General features: G+C 40.1%; 1 long non-coding RNA gene and 1 other non-coding gene across 2 annotated transcripts; one reads left to right on the plus strand and one right to left on the minus strand.

Annotated features, from left to right (window-relative positions):
- Positions 1-9452: 9452 nt before the first annotated feature.
- On the plus strand, positions 9453-9558 carry LOC132055017 (small nucleolar RNA R71). The gene has a single exon (XR_009414483.1). It is a non-coding gene; the product is annotated as a small nucleolar RNA R71 (small nucleolar RNA).
- Positions 9559-19902: 10344 nt separating this feature from the next.
- On the minus strand, positions 19903-23903 carry LOC132053629 (uncharacterized). The gene is made up of 2 exons (XR_009414193.1): positions 23773-23903; positions 19903-20511 (listed from the first exon to the last, which is right to left on the minus strand). It is a non-coding gene; the product is annotated as an uncharacterized LOC132053629 (long non-coding RNA).
- Positions 23904-24126: the final 223 nt, after the last annotated feature.

Raw genomic sequence — 24126 nt, forward strand, 5'->3', positions numbered from 1 at the left:
TGTATGGTTTAGATCGGGGCGGGACCCGCTACAAGAACTGTCCGAAAATTTACTAAGACCCCAATCTGCCCTAAATTGAGTGATAAGGGTCGTGTGGGGCAGTCGACGCGATTATATTAGCAATAACGCAACAAAACGCATGAAAGTTTCGAGGTTAAGCGTGCTGGAACCAGAGTAATTTTGGGATGGGTGACCCCCCTGGGAAGGATATAAAAATTTTCACAATTGTAGGCATAAGAAATAAATGGAAATTTGGGGTAACCTAAAGGAAAAGCAAATATATGAAGTAGCTAGCACCCTTACAGGAGTCACGCATCGAGCGAACTAAATGGATGAAAGAAAGAAGGAGCAATACCGCTCGGGATTTAGGGAGAATTCGAATAGTGGTTGGAAACGTTTGTAAGAAGGATGATAACAAATGTATCTGTATGTGTATGACTTTCCCCTGGTGACTACGTTGATCGAGAGGCAAGCTCCAGTGACAAATGTCGCGGTTAACGGAAGGCATTACTAAACGAGACACATGAGACAAAGCGGAAGGTAGGGCACAAATGTTACCAAATGGACAGACCTTGATTACGCTACCAGCTAAGGTCGAAAAAGAAAATTCTAATGCGACGATATTTGGAAAGAAAGTAAGTGGGTAAAAGAACCCGAATGAGAATGTGGGAATATTGCGAAAAGATGTGTGGTAACGGTACTTTTGAGGTAAGACAACGATTAGAGTGAGTAGTGAAACATCGACAGGGAAATTTCCGTAAGCCACTAAAGCAGTAATAAAAATGGTCCGACTCTGGTCATGATTCCGTATATCATACTTCTGCACCTCCGATTTTGAGGAAGCTCTGTCTAGTATGCTTCCGTATTTCCGAATCTGAATACGTTTTTGTTCGACATACCTCTGTACGTCCGACTTTGATTATAAATTTGTCCGATATATCTCCGTCCGTCCGACTCTGATTACAAATCTGTCTGATACTTCTCTGTACGTCTGATTCTGATTACGGGTCTGTTTGGCATACTTCCATACGTCTGACTCTGACTACGGATCTATCCGATATAGTTCAGTACATCTGACTCTGATTATGGGTTCGTCCGATATGCTCCTATGCGTCTGGTTCTGGTTACGAATTTGCTTGATATAACGTATGCTGTGCTTCTGTACTTCTGATTCCGGATATGACTCCGTCTGACATCCGTCTGATCTTCTGGTTCTGACAAAGATTCTGTTCGCCCTATATCCGGTTTAAGATTGTACGGACCGCTAGACTAATAAGGACCCCGAACAGCTCTAATACGGTGATATCGAAGAATGAGAGATGAAGTTAGGAAATGAAGGCTTTTACAAGTACTTCGATCAAGTGCAAGTATGTAGTTGGCAAAAAGACCTTCCCCGAAATATTTGCAAAACCTATAAGGTTGATTTAACATTCGAGGACGAATGTTTTAAAGGGGGGGAGGATGTTATATCCGGCATTTTTGCGTATTCGAAAATTTGGAAGTGACCTTGACTTATAAGGAATAAGGTTATGTTTGGACTTTTCTTAGTATGTGTATGTCGGTTATGGAAGTTTGAATGTGGAAACAGGCCTAAGGGAGAAGGCCTAAGGGAATTACAAAAAATCGAAATTTTGGAAATTTGTGGAATTACAAAAAAATGTGATTCGTAAGTTATTGGGAAAATCAAAACAAATCAAGAAAAAAAAAAAAAAAAAGAAAAGGCCATTCGGCCGAGAGAGGAGAAGAGAAAAAGGAAAGAAAAAAAAAATTTCTAGCCTTCAATCTTGGTCCAAAAATTGTGATTTTTCTATATTCCTACTAAGCTCAAGGTGCTCTTCAAAGTGATATAGATATCTTGGCAAGAAAGTGATTTTGGTGGCAAGTGGAGGAATTAAGAAAAGGTAAGGTTTCATGTTCCTTTTATGTTGTAGAAGATTTATGGATGTTAGAGTGAATGGAATTGAATGGAAATCATGAAATTATGGTGTGTGTGTGTGTGTGTGCATGTGCATGTGTGGCCGTGAGTGCCCTATGTGGAGAAGAGTCTATTGAATTTGTTTAGTATGTTAATTATGTTGTTATGGCATTATGAAGTAAATAGAAGGTTAATGGTTCTTGCTATTGTGGAAAAAGAAATTGTTGTAAGGTTGTGGTAGGAAATTATGCAATTTTATTGAAGTTTATGGAAATATGGAGATGGAAGTGGTAAGACACAAATTATGATCGTTGTTAATGAAGTTGGAAGACAAAAATGTGTTATGGAAATTTATGTTGAAAATTGGAAGTTTTGGATGGATTATGGTTTGATGGAGATTTTGTATATTTTGTAGAATAATGAGAAATGTGTTCGAATTGTATTTGAATGGTCTTGAATTAGTAGATAAATATGAAAATGTTAGTATTGGATTGAAAGTGTGAAATTAGAATGGAAGTTAATGCATTATGTAGAAAGAAAGACTATTTGTGTTAATATGTGTTTTGTAGCGATTATTGGTGTTGTTGATGTTGTTGATGTTGTTGTTGGATTGGTTGTTGTCGTTTAAGCCGAGTTTAATGCTCGGGGATGTTGGATTTATAGGGGAGATGCTGCCCAAATTCTTGTAGACAAGTAAGGGCTAAAAATAAGCTCCCTAGATGCATATGATTTACATTTGGTGACTTTGACCATTTGCAGATTCGGACGAAACGGGATTTGAGTTTAAGCAAGCATAAGACGTCCGTAAGGTATGTAAAGCCAACCTTTTCTTCACTTGGCATGTCCTAGACTTACTAGGTTGAGAACGGAACCTCGGGACTAATTTTGCTCCTGGAAATCCGAGTTTGACTTTGGGTACTATTCATTCAGCGCGATTGAACTATATACCTCATATTTGGTTAAAAGAATGCCTAACCTTCGTAGCTTCCACAAATGAATCCAAATCACTTCGAAACTTCCCTAGATAACGTTATGGAGCCTAATGTTTGTAATGTATGTTCGCCGCCTCGACTTGACCCGAGGTGGGCCCGCAAGTCCCGAGACTTCCCTTATTTGGTCTGTTTGTCTCATATTCGTATGATATGAAAAAGAAACGTTTGACTATGACTCTAGTGGTCCGTTTGAAATGTCCTATAAGGTTATCTAAACGTCCTTCACCGTGTATGATACTAAATCTTCCGAGAATAATCTACGATGTATTTCTTCGAAAAAAAATGGGTTACTTAAAAGTCCGCGACTTTCGTATATTATTTCCGATTGACTCGATACTTATCTTCGAGCCCTCTCGATACTAATGTATATGTATATAAAATTATGTGTCGAGTCCCGAGTTTACTTTTATTATGCATATGGTTTTACCACCGTTCGTGCCAATGGTTATGACTTCGTTTCGCGGTGCCCGGCCGATTTTGTGATCGCGCGCTTTGTGACACATTCGACAAGCATGATGTGTTACGGTTTCCGAGACCTCGCCATAGGGCTTCTGTTACCGTTTATGGTGTTATGATGTGATATGGCATCCGATATATTCGATGATTTGACGTGTGTGATGTTATGATGTGTTCGGAGAGGTACGGAGATTTGAAAACTTCGGAGTATGATGTGTTGTGGCACCGAGCCGTCGGGGGTGACCACGTTCCCGAGCCTTATGCATGATTTTTATTTGCATTCCGTACATTTTGCATTCCGTTTTCACATTCTCGTATTTGTTTCGTATCTTCGACTCCAAATCATGGTTTGGATTACTATACCCTCTCGCTTTACATACTCGCACTTCTTTCGCACCGACCCCCGTTCTTCGGGGTCGCGTTTCATGCCCGCAGTACGTACGCTCGGTTGGGCGATCCACCGGTTTAGGCTACCCGGTCACACTTTGGAGTGCTCCTGATCCCGAGCCCATATTTTGGTATATGTCTTTTGCTATGTATATTCGTACACGTGTGACTGCCGGGGGCACGGGCGTGGCCCTGTCCCGTCATATGTTCGTATGTTCTGTCTGTTTGTAGAGGCCTGTAGTCATATTTGTGGGTCATGGGTCCGGTTTGTTCGTATGTGATTCTGTTTTGCGCCCTTAAGCGGCCCCGCATGTTACTATGGCCTATATGGCCCACATGTTTGTATGTATGCGTATGTCTGGGCGATGTGCATTCCGCCAGCTTTGATTTTGATATGATGAGTTTGCACGGGCGACCGCTTAGGGTAGCATTCGTTTCAGTATTTGTGTGATGTCCGCTATTTGCCATCAGTACGAATAATGTCTGTTGAGTCTGGATACGTCCTAATATGACAATTTGGTTCGTAAGTTTGCTTGGGTGCCTAAGTAGGGCACCAGTCACGGCCCACGGGGCTGGATCGTGACATATATGGTGTCCACGTGGATATTTATACCGATCATAAGAGCCTTCAGTATATCTTTTAGCAGAAAGAGTTGAATTTACGGCAACGATGGTGGTTGGAATTGCTAAAAGATTATGATGTTGATATCCTGTATCACCCCGGAAAGGCAAATGTTGTGGCTGATGCTCTTAGCCGTAGATCTATCGGAACTTTGTGTGATGTTCGGCCAGAGAAAAGAGAAATGGCTCATGAGCTCCAGCAGTAAGCTAACCTAGGAGGTCGAGTGGTGGACTCAGGTAGCATGGGAGCTACCATTCAGAATTCAGCAGTCTCGTCGCTAGTAGTGGAAGTGAAGGAGCGACAATACGAAGATCCCAGGCTAATTCATTACAGAGATACACTCCCTCAGAAGGAGAAGTCATCATTTGAGATCTCAGGAGATGGAGTTCTCCGATGTAGAGGCATGTTATGTGTTCCTGATGTGGCAGGTTTACACCACCAAATATTGAGAGAAACCCATTGCTCCAGTTATTCCGTCCACCCCGGAGCAACGAAAATGTATCACGATCTTAAATCTATATATTGGTGGAATGGGATGAAGAAGGATATAGAAGAATTTGTAGCTCAATGCCCCAACTGTCAACAAGTGAAAATCGAGCACCAAAAGCTGGGCGAATTGTTGCAAGCTATAGAAATTCCAACTTGGAAGTGGGAAGTAATTAACATGGACTTCATTACAGGCTTACCCCATTCTCGACGTAAGTATGATTCTATATGGGTGATTGTGGATAGACTCACGAAGTCCCTCATTTCTTACCAAATAACTACATACGTGGCGTAAGATTATGCAAAGCTTTATGTTAAAGAGATAGTGTGACTTCACGGTGTTCCAGTATCTATTATCTCTGATAGAGGAACTCAGTTTACAGCTAATTTTTGGAAATCTTTCCAAGAAGGTTTGGGTTCTCAGGTGAGCCTTAGCACAGCTTTTCACCCACAGACTGATGGACAAGCTGAACGTACCATTCAGACTCTCGAGGATATGCTACGGGCATGTATGTTGGATTTTGGAGGTAATTAGGATGATCACTTACCACTTATCAAATTTGCTTATAATAATAGTTATCATTCTAGCATCCGAATGGCACCGTATGAGGCTTTATATGGGCAAAAGTGTAGATCCCCAATTGGGTGGTTTGAAGGTGAGAGACTAAATTGATAGGGCCAGACTTGGTCCAGCAAGCCATAGAGAAAGTTAAACTCATACAAGTTCAGTTATTAACAGCTCAAAGTCATCAAAAGTCCTATGCTAATAATCATCGAAGGGACTTAGAATTCCAAGTGAAAGATTGGGTATTCTTAAAAGTGTCGCCAAAGAAGGGCATTATGAGATTTGGCAAAAAGGGGAAGCTTAGTCCCCGGTACATTGGGCCTTATGAGATTGTGCGCAAGGTAGGCAAAGTGGCTTATGAATTAGATCTACCCCCTAATTTGGAGTGAGTTCACCCAGTTTTTCATGTCTCGATGCTTCGTAAATGTGTTGGAGATCCTACTAGGATCGTTCCAATAGATGATGTTGAAGTCACTAAGTAATTATCTTACGAAGAAATCCCCATTGCCATTTTGGATAGGCAAGTACGAAAGCTCAGAACCAAAGAGGTAGCTTCAGTTAAAGTTCGATGGAAGAATAATAATAGAGAGGAAATGACTTGGGAAGCTGAAGAAGACATGAAATTTCGGTACCTGCACTTATTTCATCCCCCGGAAGAGATCCAAGATGAAACGTCAGGATTATGAGGTATGTATGTTTTCTTTCCATGCTTTTGGGTCGTGTGCAGCCAAAATTTATTGCTATTATGTTGTGGCCCTGTGAGGCATTGTTATTATGGGCTGTTGTGACCGGATGGTAGTGCCCTATTACAGGGAAAACTCTGGTAAAATTTTTATAGAATTCCCGAGCACTTAACATTCGAGGACGAATGTTCTTAAGGGGGGAAGAATGTTACACCTCGAAAAAAATTTCGTTGATGCACAGTGAATAAACTAACGAAGGGCACAAAGTATGCGATGTTTCAATAAGTAAGAAATAGCATTTGATGATCCTAATTAAGATTTCAAAGACATTTGAGGTAAAGAGAAGAAAGTTGGCCAAGAAAGGCAAGGTATACGACATGTATCGGATAAGATTTACGAGTACCAAATTAATGATGACTTAATGATTTTTTGGAGAAGAGTTATAATTCCCCTTAGATTGTCAATGAGATGATAAACAAGTGTTAAGAAGGTTCCATAAGGATTAGAGATCGAACGAGTCGACGAGAACGAGTTTCGGAAGAGCTGGGCCTTATACGGCCCAACATACTGGCCGTATGTTAGGCCGTATATTCTGCCTAGAATGGAAGCCTCTCTGGACCAAATCTATGGCCAGACATACAGTCCATATAAATTATACGGACCATAGGTTGGTCCGTAGAACTGCGTCGGGATAGTTTGGGAGTTATTAAAAAGGGGACCAAGTTCATTTCATCTTCATTCCCCTTCTCTCAAGAACTCTCTAGAATATTTCTCCACACTTCTTCCACAAGAATTCAAAGGAAATTAATGATCAACTTCATCAAACCAAGAGAATCAAGTGTAAGAAACTCATTAAGGCTCATCCAAGACAAGAAATTCCATTGGAGGTGAACTAGGGTTTTGGCGCAAGTGAAGTGTTTCCACCCAAAGTCCATTCCTACACCATCTAAGGTAAGTTTTATGGTCTTTCCATGTTTTTTAAAGTATTGAGAGGTTGAAAGACTTGGATTGTAGAAGTTTATAGAAAATGGGTCATGAATGTGAAAATAGTGGCATTTTCGAGTAGTAGTTTGGAACGAGTCATGATTCTTGATATGTTGTGATTCCAATCATGTTATAAATGATATTAAGAACATGGGATAGACATTGTATATGACTGAATATAATAGTGTGCTATGACCATGGATATGCATGATTTGAAGTGAATTGGGAAATATGGATAATGTAGGTGAATAAAGACTATTGCTTATGATATTGTGAGTGTTATTATAGACGTTTGGGAGTTGATATATGATATGGAGAAAGTTGTATAATCAAAGGAGATGCTGCCTAATTTTCTCTAGCTTTAGTCAAGTATGCCAAGCTATCGATTATCTAATGTTAGTATAAACTCTAATGAAGGTAGAAACGTGAGCATTGAAGGAGAACGTTCAAGTGATAGAATAGCAAAACGAAAAGGTATGTAAGGCTAACCCTTCTTTCAATAAGGCATGGTTCCTTGGCTATATATCTATCCTTTCATGAGTCTATATTGACCTCCAAATGATTCTATCTTTAAAGCTACTAAAGCTCATGATTCTCGTTATGTTTACGATTCTACTAAATTCCTTATATGACGAGTGATCCTCTAAAGATAGATGTAATGAAATGATGATAGTAATGATGCCAAAGATGCTTATGAGCTCTTATGTATATGTGTCTATGTATGACTATTATGTAACACCGAGCTTATATGGCGGGGTATGATATGTATTGCGCGCACACCACCGCAATTGGGTACGGATAACCCTGAGCCTTGGTAGGGCTAGGTATGTACAATCACCGAGCCTTGCCATGGCCGGGTATGTGAAACACCCAACCTTTGAGGTCGGGTATGCTATGAATACGAATATGAATACGAATATGAATATGAATATGGATATAAATACGGATACGAATACGGATACGGATATGGATGTATGTATATGTACACGTGTATGTACACAATCACGCATTAGAAATGAAAGGTCCCTATGAAAAGCAAGTAAGTGTTTATGATGATGGTTCTACTACCTCCTATCTTATGCTATTTCTTATGTTGTCTATTATGCTTTTATAATGATGTTGATTATGCTTTACATACTCAGTACATTCTTCGTACTGACGTCCTTTTATTTGTGGACGATGCGTCATGCCTGCAGGTGGCCAGGGAGACAGGCTTGATCCATAGCTTTATTACTCAGGGACTACGTAGAGGAGCTCCATTTCATTCGGAGCTACAGCTTTTGGTATCTATTCTTTTGTGTACATACTTATGGGCATGGCGGGGTCCTGTCCCGCCTATATGATGTGACATACTCTCCTTAGAGGCTCATAGACATGTGTATATGGTTAGATGTATTTAGCCTTGTCGAGTTATATTTTGTATATCATTTTTTAGCCTCGTCGGCTTAAGTACATTGATATGGGCATAGTTGTTGATAGTGATATAAATGTATTGTTGCACAATGGGATTAGTATGAATGATGGATAGAAAGTATGATTAAGCTATGTGGCTCACCTAGATGCAAATGTGTACGTACGATAAGAGGTACACGGGTGGGTTAGCACCGAGTACCCGTCATGGCCCTCCGGTTGGGTCGTGACACCCACTATCTCTGCTAGCCCACATAATGTTCTTTCAGACTTTGAATTGTTTGCCAGAACCTTCTCAAGCATTGCTTCAACCCTCGAACTACCTTGCTCTGTTGATTGCCCCTTAGGTGGTATATAAGGATAGGAACTCTTGTTCCCAAAATTGTTGTTGTTGTTGTAGCTTCCTTGATTCGTACCACCATAATTATTATTGTAGTTCCCTGAGTTGTTTTTGTTGTAAGCACCCTGACCCTGCTGAGGTCTCCATTGATTCTGATTATGGTACCCACCTTGGTAGTTCTGCCTTTGATAACCCCCTTGAGAGTTGTTCACATAATTTACATCTTCAACCTGCCCAGGAGGTCCCTCGTGAAATGGACCCTCTTGGACCTGGTACATCCCTTTTGGCATACCTGACTCATCTTCGCAAACATTTACCTTCTTGATCAAGGTATCATCAAACTTCTTGGTTAGCAAGAAAATATTTGTTGCAAGCTCAGCCAATGTTTGCTGGGTATCTTGATTCTCCTTCACCATATTCTGGATCATGACACCACCATAAGGCATAATATCAGCATTGTTTGAGTGCCAAGCCTGATCAGCATGTCAAGTATGTTGGTCACTCTGTGGTAAGATTTATTCATAAAACAACCATCAGCAGCATTGTTTGCAATTGATTGTGTCCTTTGGATCCAGCCCTCGATAGAACTTCTCCATTAATATGTTCTCCGGAAAACCATGATTTGGAATTTTCTGCAAATACTCCTTAAATATCTCCCAAGGTTCATATAATTGTTCCCCCGGTCGCTGCTTAAATTCATAGATCTTGTCATGACTCTCATCCCTCTTGCTAGAAGGGTACCATTTCTTGAGGAAGACTGCTACCATCTCTGCCCATGTAGTAATAGAATTTCGGGGCAGCTTCTTGAACCATGCTCTTGCATCTCCAGCTAAGGAATACTTGAATAGCCTCAGCCGAATAGCATCTTGTGAAACGTTGTTTTGGATGTGATTAGCACACACATCCACAAAATTTTACAAATGACGTTGAGGGTCATTATCGGTAGAGTTCCGAAAGTAGCCCTCGGCTTGACAAGCGGTATATAGAGAGTCAATTTTTACGCTTGCAGCTCCAACTCAAGGATGAACAATAGCAGATGCATAGTCCTCCTCAGGAACCAGATCGGCAAAAACATTCTCGCCATCTAATTCATTCGCCTGATTATTCAATCGATTCCCATAGTTACCAGCACGTTGGTTTTGTTGATTCTGATTCATGTTCACCTGATTTACAAGGAATAGCAAACAAGGTGTGATGGAATAAGCAAAAGACTTCAATCAAAGCAAACACTATTTAGTATTCCCCGGCAACAGCGCCAAAATATGATACGCTCAAATTACACCTTTAATTAGTGTAAAGCGGGCGATGTCAAATATAGTAACCCAACAAGGTTGGGGTTGAATCCCACAGGGAATATGGTGTGAAAAGGTTACTAAACTCGTAAAATGCTTAATTTAGGTCTAATGTCTTAATCCGATGATGTTTGTAAAATAGGGTTGTTTATGACGAATAACTAACTAATTGCTTTGGATTGTAATTTATGATAAAAGAAACCAAGGTTTTGTCCCCTTTAGATGAAGTGTATGATCATGGGTATTGCTCTCGATATACTTCTAATGGATCGTTTGTATGGATGCACTTAACCTTATGTGAATCTAGACTATTTCCCAATAAGAAAAGATTATTTCTTTCTATGCTTTTTTTCCAAAGATAAGAAAGTATGCATGAAGAACGGTTAATTATGCCAAGTAAATTCCTCTTATTCCTAAGTGAATTTATTAAACAAGGTTTAAAGCCTTGAGTTCTTGCTATGTGTTCTGACCAAACCCTAGTTATTTTCTCAAATAAACTTTATGGCATTAGCTAATGTGTGCAACCACTAACTATATGATGAAAACGAAGAACAAATAAACCCTAACAATCCATTGTGCATATATCGCTCACAATCCCCAATCACAATACACCCCTCATTGGGTTCACATCCCTAGTAAGGAAATTTAGCTATTCATAGAAGACGAAGAAGAACAATAAGAAATAATTGAGATCATAATGCTTACGAATGATTGCTTGGAATTGAAGAGAAATTAATTGTAATTGTTTGTAATCCCAAAAGACTTTAAAAACTATAAGTATTTAGTGCTAAGGAAATAAGAGCTGAAATCTGATGAATTGTCTCTTACAAGAGATCTATATCAGGTATTTATAAGAGCCTAAGTCGTAAGAAGTAAAAAGATAAAATTGCCCGTCGGGTTCGGACCGTAAAACCATTATGCGGACCGTCAAATTGCTGCTCTTCAACCGTCAAATAGTCTCTTGCACTTTTCTACGCTACTCTTGATGGACCGTCAAATGTTTTGCGGTCCGTATAATTGTTCCGCGGGATGGATCTTCGTGACTCGGCTATCGGTGACCGTTCTACGGTACATTTGGACGTTCCGCATAAAGTTATCGGGCCTTAGTGCCCGTCAAAATTTTGCCTTTTCGTTGACTTGTTATTTTCTCTACTTCTTTCCGCATTTTCACAAACTTCTCTAACTTTTGCCATCAAAACACTTAATACTTGAAAGACAATAAAAACCATATAAAAATGACACGAACTTGCTTGAAAACAAGTAAAAATCCTCGCCAAAAGCGTCACATGTGCCGAAATTACACGGCACATCAGTCCACCTGGGAAAGCGTATAAGTGACCGCGCCCTCTAATAGCCTGTGAACCATTGCGATTACACTTGTCCGCCTCGAGCCGGCCCGCCGGGCGTCGTCCACCTCGCACGCCCGAGGACCGTCTCGGTTGGGGTGGCGCCGCATTTGCCCGCGGTGTGGCCACCCCCTTGTGCATGGTCCTTGCCTCCCTCCCCATACGGTGCAAAAGGTGGCTCGGGAGGCGATGCGAGTCCCTCGACCACCCCGTTCGAGTCGGGAGTAAAACCTCTTGTATTGCCTACCTCACCACACTCGTAACAAGTACGATCCAGCGTAGGTCGCTGAACAGAAGCTAATGAAGTGGTATAACCTCCATGCTGACCCGAAGACTAATAATTGGCCCCTGATGGACCCCCAGCAGACACCTGCATAGCAAACCAGACCGGACGCCCTAAATACACCTGTGATCTCTAACCCCTTGATAAGGAGTTGCTAAAATTCCCATTCCTTCATGATTTCTTCTCTACCTGCTTTGCATGACTCTCCTGTCTAATCCCCTCAACAACACGGACATGCTCCACTACCTCCTGGAATGAAGCCCTAGTGGCTACAAGCTGAAGAGCTGATAGCTGAAGTCCAGTGTTCAATCCCTTCACGAAACGCCTGATCCTCTCCTCCTCAGTAGGCAGCAACTGAAGAGCATATCGAGACAAAGAATGGAAACGGGACTCATAAACAACAATAGATGAGTTCCCCTAATTAATATTAGCAAATTCATCCTTTTTTCTGTCCCTTAGGGTATGCAGAACACATTTGTCTAAAAACACTGAATAGAACTGAACCCAAGTCAACGGAGGTGACCCAGCTGGCCTCCACTCCACATATGCCCTCCACCACAACTTGGCATCACCCAAGAGCTGGAAGGTCACAAATTCAACACCATACTTATCCACAGCCCCATCTTATAAAGCCTCTCATGACAATCTATAATGAACTCGTACGCATCCTCTGAAATAGTACCATAGAAAACTGGAGACTTTATTTTAGTGACCTCCAAAATAAATCATGCTCCTCACCAGTCATCACCAGCCCTGCAACTGACCTCGAAAAAGCCTCAAAACCCGAAACTTCATCCAAGCGAGGTGCCACGTCTTGTGGCATCTTTGAACTCCCAAAGCTCGAACTCTGTCTCGACTCCGGGGGTGCTTTACCCCCTCCACCCCTACCGCTAGGAACGGCGGTATAGCCTCGATCTGTGCTAACCGTGCAACTAGTTCGGCACACAATGCCCGTTGCATCGAGTATGCACCGGAGGAGCCGGCTGCGGCCCTGCGAAACTAACTTTGCCGCTAGGTAGGTGAGTCTTGTGCGGTGCATCTCCAGCGGCCTCATTAGGAGCCACTGGAGGCACGGGATAAACTGCTGGGACTCTGGCCCCAGCCGTTGCTGCCCCTCTACCTAGACCTCTACCTCTGGCTGCTGCCGCGCGTGTTCTCTCCATCTACGAAAGAATGAAGGATACTCAGATACCAATTTGAATCATCCACATACCAATTGGAATCAAGTAACACGAAAGAAAGAAAAGGAAATTTTCCTAGTGTCCTGTAGCTTCTCGAAGATAAGTACAGACGTCTCTGTACCGATCCGCAAGGCTCTAATAGAGATGTCCTTATACGACGAGATCGACGAACCTAAGGCTATGATACCAACTCTCTCACGATCCAACCCGCTATGACTGGCACCCACGCTAACTCCTAGTAGGCGAACCGATACGACTAGCCATCTACTCATTCAAGTCCATTTTTATTTAACCAATTCATAACAGTTAAACACAAGATAATTCAATAAATAGTCACACCATAAATTAATAACATAAATGTGAAAGTCCTAACTATTACAATCTCAAAATTCGAAAGTCACTGTACAAGGACTCTAATCCAAAACATGCCTAAGGAATGTATACTGTCTGAAATAAATAACCATCAATTTCTGGAGTGGAAATAGACATTAGAAAAAAAAGATCTTCGGGTGGCCTAGGATGGATAAAAGGCCCTAAATCTGTCAGCAAATGGCCTCAACCCTAAATGTGATGTTACACCTCGGAAAATTTCCCGTTAATGTACAGTGAATAAACTAACGAAGGGCACGACGTATACGATGTTTTGATAAGTAAGGAATAGCATTTGACGGTCAGCATTTGACGGACCTAATTGAGATTTCAAAGACATTCGAAGTAAGAGAAGAAAGCTTGCCAAAGAAGGCAAGGTATACGTTATGTGTCGGGCTAGATTTATGAGTATCGAATTAATGATGGATTAATGATGCTTTGGAGAAGAGTCATAACATCCCTTATATTGGTAATGAGGTGTTAAACAAGTGTTAAGAAGGTTCCATAAGGATTGGAGATCAAACGAGTCGACGAGAACGAATTCCGGAGAGTTGGGCAACATACGGTCCAACATGCGGCCGTATAAAACATCAGGGCCGTATGTCCGGCCGTATGTTATGCCGAAATGAGAACCTTCCTTTGGACCAAACATACGGCCAGACATACGGTCAGTATAAAAGATACGGACCGTATGTTGGTCCGTATGTTCATGACGGGTCAGATTTTAAATATTGATATAAGGACCCTCTCTCATTTAATTCAGTTCATTTCTCCTCTCCACACTTCAAGAATCCTCTAGAACCCTCTCCACTCTTCATACACAAGAACCCAAGAGAAATCTATGATCAACTTCATCAAACCAACAAAATTAAGTGTATGAAACTCATTGAAGTTCATCCAAGCCAAGAAATTCCAATGGAAGTGAACTAGGGTTTTGGTGCAAGAAGAGTATTTCCACTCAAGGCTTATTCCTACGCTATCTAAGGTAAGTTTTATGGTATTTTCATGTTGTTTAAGGTATTGAGAAGTTGAAACACTTGGATTGTAGAAGAATATAGAAAATGGGTCATGAATGTGGGAATAGTGTCATTTTTGAGTAAAAGCTTGGATTGAGTCATGATTATTGGTATGTTGTGATTGTAAGTATGTTATGAATGACATTTAGAACATGGGATAAGCATTATATGTGAGAGAACGTAATAGTGAACTATGACCATGATTATGGAGAAATTGAAGTGAAATTGAGAAATATGGATAATGTAGATGAATGATGATTGATGCTTATAATATTATGAATGTTGTTATGGATGTTTGGAAGTTGATATGGAATATGGGAAAAGTTGTATAAACAAAGGAAATGCTGCCCAATTTTCTCTAGCCTTAGTAAGCACGTTCATATAATCGATTAGCTAATGTTAATGCGAATTCTCCTGAAGGTAGAAACGTGGGCATTGAAGGAGAACGAGCAAGCGATAGAATAGTTAAACGAAAAAGGTATGTGAGGCTAGTCCTTTCTTTCTAAGGCATGAATCTTATGGCATGATCTTTCCTCCTTCTCCATGAACCTCCTACATTCCGGAAAAAACTAAGAGTCTATGTTTATGAATAGACACATGAGTTAAAGATAAGAGATATTATGAACATGATGATGATGAGCTTAAGTCCAAAGATTCTAGAGTTCATGATATGATGCTTCTACAAAGCGAATGATGTTAACTACGATTCATTGATGTTGTTTATTGTATACACTCACCTTATATGCTAATTCCTTCAAGGTGAGGCAGAATGCTTGTAAATGCTCCATAATGGAATCGGGGGTTTACGACTTTATGTCACCCCGATAAAGTATAGTTGTCTTTGAGTTTCTATGCATGCATTATGATGAGTACATGATGATGATATTACACCGCGCCTATATGGCCGGGCAGACACCGCTAAGGCGGGCAGCGTATACACCATGTCTAGACAGCATAAGCAGACACCACTAGTGGGCAGCATGAGATGGTACCCTGGACGCGGGAGGCCTGGACGCGGGCTAATGATTATCACACCGTACCTATAAAGTCGGGTAGCTTATACATATATGCATACATGATATGATGATGATTATGAAGTCAGCCAGCATGCATTATTTCTTTTACAATTGACAGTCGATTCTGAGTTGCTCCTTATTTGATGCTTTCCTTATTTCATTGACGTATTATTATTGCTTATTCTTACATACTCGGTACAATGTTCATCATGACGTCCGTTTTTCTTTGGACGCGTGTTCATACCGGAGTAGACAACGGGGAGGTGATCCGGACTCATGGAGCCATTAGTCGACTCTGATAGCACTCCGTTGTTAGGAGGTGCCATTGACTTATTCTTTTGTGTATATACATGTATTTTGGGCACGACGGGGTCCTGTCCCGTCCATATGTCTAGTACTCTAGTAGAGGCTCGTAGATACGTATGTGCGGGTAGTATGGTCTCACAATGTCCTTATTGTATATATATATATTATTTTGATAGCCGGAGGGCTTATGTATATAAAGGTAAATATGTTTCAAGTAGAAATGGTTCTTCTATAATTATAAGCATGAGATTAATGAATGATCGTAAATGAGTAATAGAATGAGTGGTGCTCGGTGGTTAGCCCCGGGTACCCGTCATGGCCCTCGTCGGGTCGTGACATGTGAGGTCGAGTAGCAGTCTCTGGATCAGAATTTGCACTCAAAAGAATGCAGCAAGGTAGTATCAGTATAAACACTATGTACCGGTAGATATCATAGGCTGACTAAGATTAGTATCATGCATGAATCATAAAATCAATAAAATAGATAGACCAGTCAACAACACATAATCAAATAGCCCAACAAGAAGTCAACCAATGATAACAACAAGCAAGTCACCCAATGATATCCAATCAAATCAACGGAAGCAAACAACGAAAATAAGCCTACCAACAATAACCTAACAACACTGTACATACATGCTAACTGATGTCATTGCTCAGTAGTCATGACCTGTAGGGGACCCATGGTGTCCATGTACTACCCGTTCCGAATTCACTCCTCGGACTCGAGCTTACAACTAGGCCACATCCTCACCCTCGATCAAATGTGACTGTTCATAACTAGGTCTCATCCTCACCCCCGGTCAAATGAGCCTTTTCGTATATATATACATATTTATTGTCACATCGCTTTCAATAATCGATTTATCATTTTGTACCTCAATGTCACCAAGAATATCATATTAACTTCTCACCACAACATCATCAACCTGTAGGTCCCAACATATCAAATAGTGGCACTAAGCCCACATAATCACTCGATCAATAGCATGTAGGAATTTCAACCACACACATTATGCTTGACGACTAGACATGTTTTTTCCTATCAATTTCACAACACATACAATCAACTAATCAAAGTCTAGCTCGAAGAGTAGTAACCTACCTGTTGTAACCAAATTTGGAAAATGCGTATTACTCCGCTATAGCCTTTCCCTTACGTAAAGCCTCAGAACGCTGAAGGTCTAGCAATTAAGATGCTAAATAAATCACAATCACTCTAGTCACAGAATCAGTTCAGTGAACACCCTTCCCTTTTGCCCCATTCTAATGGGTGAATGATTTCTAGCTGTAAATCAATCTAACATTGGCCTTACACCCACAAACTATCAATTTACAAGCCTATTTAATCAAATTACCTTTTACAAACAGTTTCTATGGTCAAGCTACCATTTTTATGAAATCCTAAGTCTCAATTCACTTAGTTCATGTATCTACTATTGAAAGTCTATTAAGTTCTAGGGTTACTATTCCCAATTCACCATTGTAAACTCATAAAAGAGATGATAATCATAGAGATGAAAGCGTAATGATGGAAGGAATGGTTGAGACTTACCTTCAATGATATTCTTGTCCTAGCTTAGAATTTCGCTTTCGCCCTAGGTGCATGTTGGGAACTGTTTTGGAGTTTTATGAATAATGAATTCGGAACTAAGAGGTCGTTTGGTACAATGGATAAGCAAAAATAGTCCTGGGATAAAAATTAGTATCATCTTATCCCACGTTTGGTTGGGATAAAACCACGAGATAACTAATCCCCGGATTAGTTATCCCGGTATTAGAGTATTTTTTTACCCCACATAGAGGGTGGAATAACAATCCCGGGATAACTAATCCTGGGATTAGTTATCCCGGGATAACTTGTTCCCCAACCAAACGAGCCCTAAGTGTTTAAAAATCTTCTGTCCCCGTCGACCGCTGCGGTGGTCCACCCGTCGCTCAGCGGTCTTGCTATAGCGGGCAAGTGCCCGCCGTAGCGGACCATAACAAAATTGTCCCACCACCGCGGGCGAGCACGGTCTAGCCGCCGGCGCGGTTCCCACTACGGCCGGTCCGGTGCCGCGCGGTTCCCTCTCGGCGGTCCGTGCCGCCAAGTGACCACCTGTTTCCCAGATGACCGCGGCGGTGAGAGGCCGGTTGCTACAACTGTCCCGCCGCAGCGGTAGTTCTTCCGCTGCAGCGGTACCATTGAACCAGTGAGCTCGCTAATTTCCACAGTTTTTCACTCTACCATGTAACATTTCATCCGAGGCCTCACAAACACAAACAAAACTTGCACATTAATATAACAACACCATATGGACTCAACCGTGGCCTCGGAACTCCCAACGGAGGTCTAATTTCCTACATCACCCCCAACGGACTCAACACAATCAAACAATAATCACAAACGAGTCAAGTTTTCAGTTCTTAGACTTATACATTCGAGTTTCTATTAGCTCGTTCTACCCTTGGAAAGGTTCTATTCGGTAGGGTGATCCTAGATTTTCCCACAACGATCGGGAGGGTCGTTATATATAGTAGTGATTGTCAATGGTGATTGGTGGTTGTAGTAATAGCAGTTGGTGGTGATGATTGTAAGTGATGGCTAGTGGTGGTAACGACCTATACCTTGTGGTGGTAACAACTCATTGCAGTGATTGACAACAGTGGTGATTGTGATTGAGGATGGTGGTTGCGGGTAGTCGTTGTTGATAATGAATGGCGACAACAGTTGATAATGGTGGATGATGACAATAGCGATGTACGGAGGGAAGTAGTGAGCTGTCATCTTTGTAGAAAAATTTTAATAGACATTTTAATGATATTAATTAACACTTTGCTATAAATTTTAATCATTCATATGTATTTAGTCATCAAGTGGTTGTAACATAAACAAACAAATGCACTTAAAGATTAAGACACATACCTAAAAAAAAATAGACAGACTTAATGACTGAAATCTGAATGATTAAGATTAAGACTTTCATTAAGAGCAAACGCCTAATCAAACAAGCTTTTTCACGTACAATATATGGAACCTACATTGTTCCTGCTAACGTAAAAGTTCTTTCAAGAGAACAATTTTAAAATTTGGACTTCCCGTCGAGTTCAAATAACTGGGACACAGTGTTCTAATACAGTGTCAACTTAGCTCTAAATTAAGCATACCAGCTTTCCCAGTTCTTAAGCCTACCAGTAAAAATACACACATTTCAATCTCAACCCGCATGGATGAAACAGACTTGTTCTTTTACTTTCTTTTGCCCAACTCCTGCAAAACTCAGTTTCACTCAGCGGTAAGAAATAAATAAAGATAGATGCTTTCACGTCATAAGAACTATGCACTGCAGCTGCAGACGTCAATTATGCGATTTAAACAAAGCAACCAAAAACACAAAAGTGGACACACCAAAAAACAGCTATACTTGGGAAAGAAAGCAAAAGAAAAAAGATGTAACATCCCAGGTGAGTGACTCTGGACAAAAGTACTACAGTTCAAACTTGAAAAAAAAAAAAATACACCAAAACTAAATACAAAGGCTGGTGAAGTACTTGTGTGCTTAATTTTGGTTTAGCTTGATACAAGAGTTCATAGGGTAAAGTACATGGGGGAGTACTGGATTCAAGTTAAATCCAGTTCTTTATCCGTACCACATAACATATTGCAAGGGAAGAGTATTACAAAAAGCTGGATTGATCAATTCAGCCGTTAAATTTGGCCTTAGAGTTCTTCAGATGACTGGTTCAACTGTAGTGTCTTGTGAATCTGCGTAGGACATCGAGATCAACTTAGACCTGTAATTATCATCACCCTCACCTTTTACCTCCTTAATAACATTATCAGCGTTGAACTTTTCAGGTCTAGATCGAATAGCAAGATCCTTCTCTTTATCCGAGCAAGATATGGCAATTAGTGACTCCCGGGCCACTTCCTTAGAAATTTCTTTTCGGGATCCCTTCTTATCCTATAATGGTTATCTTCCTCCTGTATATTGGATGATTGAATGAGAATATGAAGGAAATAAGTTCTAAACCATCAAACAAAGTAAAGATTCTGCTATCAGCCATGGTAATTACTACAGCCAAGTCTCTTAGAGTTTAGCCGCAAATTAATTTAGTCTCAGTTCCTACTTTATATTCAGCACTTTCATTCAGTGTACCACTTATACTTCATATTGAACATTACCTAAACCGAAAAGGTTCTGATTATTAAATGCTAGCAAACATACTAGATGGCATAACATGAGACAGTGACCAAGAAAAAGGTGAAATTTGCAAAGTGCACAACTGAGTCACTGACTTCATATAATAAACACGATAACACTGAAAGCATAAATAAACTGTATCACTGTATGTATGCTTAATCTTGAAAAAAGTACTACAGTTCAAACTTGAAAAAAAAAAAAAAATACACCAAAACTAAGTACAAAGGCTGGTGAAGTACTTGTCTGCTTAATTTTGGTTTAGCTTGATACAACAAAAGAGTTCATAGGGTAAAGTATATGGGAGAGTACTGGATTCAAGTTAAATCCAGTTCTTTATCCGTACCACATAACATATTGCAAGGGAAGAGTATTACAAAAAGCTGGATTGATCAATCCAGCTGTTAAATTTGACCTTGTTCTTCAGGTGACTGGTTCAACTGTAGTGTCTTGTGAATCTGCGTAGGACATCAAGATCAGCTTAGACCTGTAATTATCATCACCCTCACCTTTTACCTCCTTAATAACATTATCAGCGTTGAACTTTTCAGGTCTAGATCGAATAGCAAGATCCTTCTCTTTATCCGAGCAAGATATGGCAATTAGTGACTCCCGGGCCACTTCCTTAGAAATTTCTTTTCTGGATCCCTTCTTATCCATATAATGGTTATCTTGCTCCTGTATATTGGATGATTGAGAATATGAAGGAAATAAGTTCTAAACCATCAAACAAAGTAAAGATTCTGCTATCAGCCATGGTAATTACTACAGCCAAGTCTCTTAGAGTTTAGCCGCAAATTAAATTAGTCTCAGTTCCTACTTTATATTCAGCACTTTCATTCAGTGTACCACTTATACTTCATATTGAACATTACCTAAACCGAAAAGGTTCTGATTATTAAACGCTAGCAATTATACTAGATGGCATAACATGAGACAGTCAAAAAGGTGAAATTTGCAATCTGCACAACTGAGTCACTGACTTCATATAATAAACACGATAACACTGAAGCATACATAAACTGTGTCACTGTTCAATCTCGACGAAGGAGTGACAGCTATAACCACGTTTCACTTATAATGTTGTGGGATTGTCTGCAATCTAAATATCCTCTCTAGCAGTCTAGCTCTACCTTCTTTATCTTCAAGCAAAAGGCTTTGTTTTATTTATTAGATATGTTCAACCAAAGATGTAATGGAAATTTAACTTCCAGCAAACAGGCTCACCAGCATATGCATACAGTTGCAGCTTGGAAGACATGAATTAACATATTTAGGTTCTACATGCCCCCATTTGACGTTCAATCTCTTACTTTCTTTTCGGGTATGCCTAATGATGTTCATTTTACTAAAACATGAAGTTTTACTTCATTGTCCACGGATTAAATAAATGTGGGCTATTGTAACACAGCACACGTTTGGACAGAAAAATGAAGCTTGAGGCCCTAAACTTGGCTATATGCTCAATAAGCCCTCATATTTCTTTCTTCCCGGATTGCCCATATTAGGGCCAAGGAGTATTAAATAAGCGGTGTCCTTGAGCGTAAATTCTAAGAATAAAATAAATATTGACAGTAGTATGCTAAATAACCAAATTATTCATCATCCAAAAGTACCCTTTCACTCATTGAAGTATATTGGTCAGTCAAATGTCAGTGACCCCATAAACCAATTATATCATCTCAATAATCACAATGCAACAGAGACACGATATGCTAGCCACTGGAGCATTTTTTGGCTCTATCCAAAATAATAACATACAACTGCACAATCCATATCACTACACATAGAGATCCACCAACTAAATTGAAGTCATCCAGGATCTGAAAAGGTCGTTTCTTGAGAACTGTTGAAGGATTCATCTTACAAAGGCCCACTATGCAAAGTTGTACAGTAGAAAAGTGGCCCAAACTGAAGCTTATATATATAGGCATGCTCACTTGCAGTTCTAAGCGTCCATAAACTATTCGCACCTTCCAAAAAGAGAAGGAGAAGAAAACCTAGAGTTGAATCATCATATAGAGAAAGACTGCTTCTCCAAAACATCTGCATTGGCAGATTCATATTATCAACGAATGCTGGCAATTTGAACAATTGCAACTAATACACCAGATTTTCCCATCTATTTGAAAACCTAAGAATTTAACCAACTTGGAAGCGAAAAAGAAAATCGATTAACAGCCACATCATCTGCAACATCCTGAAACAACTTCTTCCAGGAATTGAATAAGACTAGATTTAATAACTTCTTGTGATAGTGCTAGCAAAGATCGTTACATAATGTCATATGTGCTCAGAAGACATGGATGGATATGCTATAGGAAACCCATGGGGCAAGAATAAGACTAAACCAATATAGGTTGCTGGAGTATTCATCAAATATACAGTCTTGCAGTAAGTCAGCAAGTTGGATATGAGACAAAAAGGGCAGATGAAATCTTTTTTTTTTTTTTGATTAAGCACCGGGTGTCCGAGGCTCTTTGAGCCCCGACTAATCCCGGGGGTGCACAGGCCCTCGGCAAGGAGTTTCCCGCAAGTGCACCACGGGTAATTCAGGGTTTCCCCAGTCCGATGGCCCTCAGAAATTGTTTGCACCCAGCGGGTTTCGAACTTGAGACCTTGAAAGGGAGCACCCCAAGGCTCAAGTCAATTGCCACCAGGCCAACCCTCTATCAGTCTTGTTTTGTTTTCTTTTTGTCTATTACAGTTTCAACAAAGGAAATGCAGCAAAATGAACAACCCCCTCAACTAAAAAGACGGCAGAAAGATGCCTCTGCAAATGAACAGACCTTTCCTCGGTTAGATCACTCCCATTGCCTAAACACATCTAAAAGCTGAACAGAAAAATAAATAAACTATCAACCATTTAAGGAGACAAATTATCCTAATAAGAACCACCACCCAAAAAATAACATCTACCACTACTAAGGTACAATGTCAAACTAGTTGGGGCTGAAAATAATCAAGTATGGAAAACTTCTCATATGGGGAAAAGCCTCACAACTCTATAAACTTAGCATACCAACACTCTGCCCTATTTACATCCGATTCCTATCCTTCAAAAGATGTTTGATTGGGATTATACAATCACGCTACATTACCATAATTCCGTTAATTCATCAGTTCCACTCTACACCTTGCATTTTACACATTATCACTGAACTTACATAGAAGTCCAGGGGCGGAGCCAGCATTGTGGTTACGGGTTTGGCTACGGGTTCGGCAGAACCTAGTAGTTTTCATTTAATATTTATAAAAAGTCTATCCAAAACCCAATAAGCAAAAAAGATTACCCACAAACTAAAAATGTTGGCTCTAACTCTGCGTAAAACCCCTTTAAAAAAAAAAAAAAAAAAAAAAAAAAAAGAAGAAAAAAACCATCACCATTAGAGTTGCAATTTTCAAATCTAAAATTCCAAAACATAGGCTCTCCTATATCAGTACTTCTAACAAAAACTTCATTTCACACAGGGTGTGTTTGGTATGACTGGAAAATGTTTTTCTATTTTCCTTGTTTTGGTTGCATATCTTGAAAAATATTTTCCTAAAGAATTTAAGCAAAAACATTTTTCGAATTACTAAGAAGACACCAAACGCATCGCCAACCGACCTCCACCCCACCTACCCCCACCCCCTGCCCCCTACCCACGGCTTACCCCACCTCCCACCCCACCTATCCCACCACCAGAAGTGGCCTACCCCATCACCAGAAGTTGTACTCGGAATTTAAGAACCTCATAGCATTTTGTTTTGAATGTATCCAAATGCTTTTAATACAAACACAAAAAAATGAGTAGAAAAATCACTTCTTTACGGAGAAAATATTTTTCTTGAAAAACATTTTCGATTGTACCAAACACACCCATAGTGAGATATAATTCAAGTTCCAACTCTATTATGCTCTGATGAAGAAAAAAATAAAAGAAAGGGGAACTTTACCGAGTGTAATTCTTGAAATGCTTCAATGAGGGTCGGTTCCTTCGTTAACAACAATCATATCTTCATTCCTTTTATATAAATATTCCAAAGATAATAATACATACGAGCTGGAAACACGCAAGCAATACGTTTCATATTTTGTCTTATGGACTAAGCTTTTGTCGTCATCCCTCAAGTTGTTATATTGTACCTAATGGTACAGCTTCTACTTTTATACATCGGCACTTTCCTCCCAATTACAATCAACTCTCAAATTGATAATTATTTTAATGTATTTTAATAAACAGCTTGTTAGTAATGTAGTACTCCCTCGGTTCAAAAAAGTGTTCACTTAAATATTTGCGCACCCTTTAA

Source organism: Lycium ferocissimum, chromosome 4 (assembly GCF_029784015.1).
Source record: "Lycium ferocissimum isolate CSIRO_LF1 chromosome 4, AGI_CSIRO_Lferr_CH_V1, whole genome shotgun sequence".
In the NCBI taxonomy this organism is placed as follows: Eukaryota; Viridiplantae; Streptophyta; class Magnoliopsida; order Solanales; family Solanaceae; genus Lycium; species Lycium ferocissimum.